The 2,570-nt window shown below is 36.9% G+C and overlaps 1 long non-coding RNA gene across 1 annotated transcript; it reads left to right on the plus strand.

Moving 5' to 3' along the window:
• The first annotated feature begins 2,086 nt into the window (after window positions 1–2,086).
• Window positions 2,087–2,560, plus strand: LOC106531823 (uncharacterized). The gene is made up of 3 exons (XR_001311994.1): window positions 2,087–2,230; window positions 2,325–2,346; window positions 2,430–2,560. It is a non-coding gene; the product is annotated as an uncharacterized LOC106531823 (long non-coding RNA).
• Window positions 2,561–2,570: the final 10 nt, after the last annotated feature.

Consider the following 2,570-nt stretch of genomic DNA (forward strand, 5'->3'; position numbering starts at 1 on the left):
GCTGTCGAGAAGGATTGTTTTGCTTTCCTGATAAGACCAAGGCCTTCCACTCTGAGGCCTGCTGGCTGAGTAGCTGCTGGGAGCTGGTTGGAGAAAAGATGAGAATAAAACCTTTCTGGAAGAAAAACCACTGGTTTTCTGCTATTTTATTCAGACTTTCATTTTCTTGATCACAATTTCCTCAGACACTAATTGCTCAAGTTTATGAAGGTAACTGGTTCTGTGAGTTTCTCAGATGCTTTGTTACCACATGAGGTGTTAATTTTGTCATAAAAGGATCATGTGATGCAGTCAAGACTATGGTAACTACTGGTGCTCAACGGGTAAATAGAAAACAAAACAAGGATAATAGAAGTTTCAGATAAAGTTCAGTTCAGTGTTGCCCCCCCCACCCCCACCCATGCATGCATTATAGAGGTAAATGTCCGATTATCAGAAGGAGAACATAAAAACACCAACTTTAAATATTTTCAGCTCAGTTTCAGCAGCTTTCAACTTAAGTTTTAAGCATGAAGCATTCACACATTTTTATAGGAAATGCCAATTTCTCTAGCATATTATTTTATTATCTAGTTTATTATTTTATTGCTTAAAAATACAGGATTCCTAAAAATAAATAAAAGCATCAAAGAAACTGATGATTTTGCAGTTAAACAGTTTTAATCTTTTGACCATAAATGTAMCAAATTTGATTTTTGCAGCATGTTTAATGTAGTTAAAAACTACAGCACAAATGTTACTAAAATAACTGCAGAGCATTCTTATGAATTCTGTTTTTAGTTTGTTTTATTTAAGTTAGTAAAAACTTTTTTATATAAACCAGTTTTTATTTATGGGTTTCTAACTTTTATAGGACAATAACCTTAGAATGCCATTCTGCATTTAGTTAAAAACAACCACATTCACATCTATTTCAGTTGTTTTTATCTGAAATAAACACCCTTTAAGCAGTAGTTTCTTTCATTACAGCATTTTAGTCTAAAATAATTTTTCAATCAGTCATAAGCACAAAGCTGGAATAATAAAACAGTAGAAAAATAAATATGGTGGATGGTTGAACAACAAAATTGTGTTTGCTGAAGGTAGCTTCTGGTGTGAGGAGAAAACTGCTCCTCTTTTAAACTCCACGTCCTGTCGTTGAGCTGAATTATTTTTAKAATTTCACAGGTAAAAGCAGTCATAAAGGGCATTTCCTTCCTCTAGTTGTTGTTTTTAAACACCTGTGAAAACAAATTTTCTTAAAGATTCAGTTTGGTCTTTTCTGTGATTTATCTGCAGATATCAACCTGTGAATTTTAAAATCCAGTGTGTTTAAGAAGAGTTACTAAAACAAGAAATGAAGGTAGGAATGTTGAGAAAACATTTTGAACTGTCTTTAAGAAGTGAAACAGTAAAACCCTGCAGCTGCCATGATGTGTGGCTTTGGAGCAAAACAAGCTCAGAAAATTCAAAAGTGGGAAAAAAACTTTTAAAGAAAAAAAAACAGATATTTGCATTAAATGAAAGTGTTGCAGAAACCATAAAATGCAAGGATCTAAAAAAAAACATGTTTTCTGCACAGATGGATAATGCTCCACTCTGTGGTGGATCTAGGATTTTTCTGAGTAAGGGGCCAGTTTTGGTAAGGTGTATAAATTTAACCAGTCACACAAACACCTATAATGCAATGTAATAAAAAAAAAMCTTGCACAAAAAATTATCCTTACCAATTTTACATAYGTTTTTACCGTACGTAGATCAAATACTTTCAAACACACAGCATTTGAGAAAATCCAGCCATCATTTGTCAGCTGAAAGACTTTTTCTGCAGGATTGGTCAAAACTTCTCTAAGMTGGACTTTTGACTCATTAGCGCCTCTAGTGTTTGGACATGGAACTGCACCCAGATCCACCATCATTGCCATCTGGTAAAAGACAGATGAGTGACAGGACAGGGGCACTTCAGCAGGCCAATCAGCTAAAACTGGGGCCAATGCCCCCATGGCCTCGCCCCTAGAACCGCACCTGGCTCCACTGTAGGTTTTAATCAGGAGACACAAGTTTTCTTTCTTTAAAAAACCTGAAGTACACACTGACTGACTTTGACTGACTGACTGACTAACTGCAGCAGATTAACTGGATAAACTGGAAATAGTAACCTAACCTAACCTAACCACATGAGACAAAGATGGCCGACAGCTCGCTGCTCCTCTCCATTTCTTCTTTTGTTTTTCCACTGGCTGTCAGCTAGGTGTGCTTGTAGTCGGGTCAGGATTCAGACCACCCCACAGAGTCCAGATCCAGATCCAGACTTTCTAACATCTTGTTTTTCTGTCTCCAACCAGTCCAGACTTTGTCCACCTGTGGGTAAGAACCGGCACAAACACGGTCCCCAGCTTCAGAAGTTGAAACTTCACTCTGTTCTGTTTAAAGTTGGCCTTTTTTCTCAGACCATGGAGTTAATGGAAGGACACTGGTTTCACCAAACACAACTTACTGACTTTTACAAGGAATCACTGTGAAGTTTCAAGATCCATTGATAAGGCCATGTACAGTACATGGGCGTCAGAACCATTTTAAAAGTGTGTGTG

This window comes from Austrofundulus limnaeus, unplaced genomic scaffold (genome assembly GCF_001266775.1).
Source record: "Austrofundulus limnaeus strain Quisiro unplaced genomic scaffold, Austrofundulus_limnaeus-1.0 Scaffold680, whole genome shotgun sequence".
Taxonomy (NCBI): domain Eukaryota; kingdom Metazoa; phylum Chordata; class Actinopteri; order Cyprinodontiformes; family Rivulidae; genus Austrofundulus; species Austrofundulus limnaeus.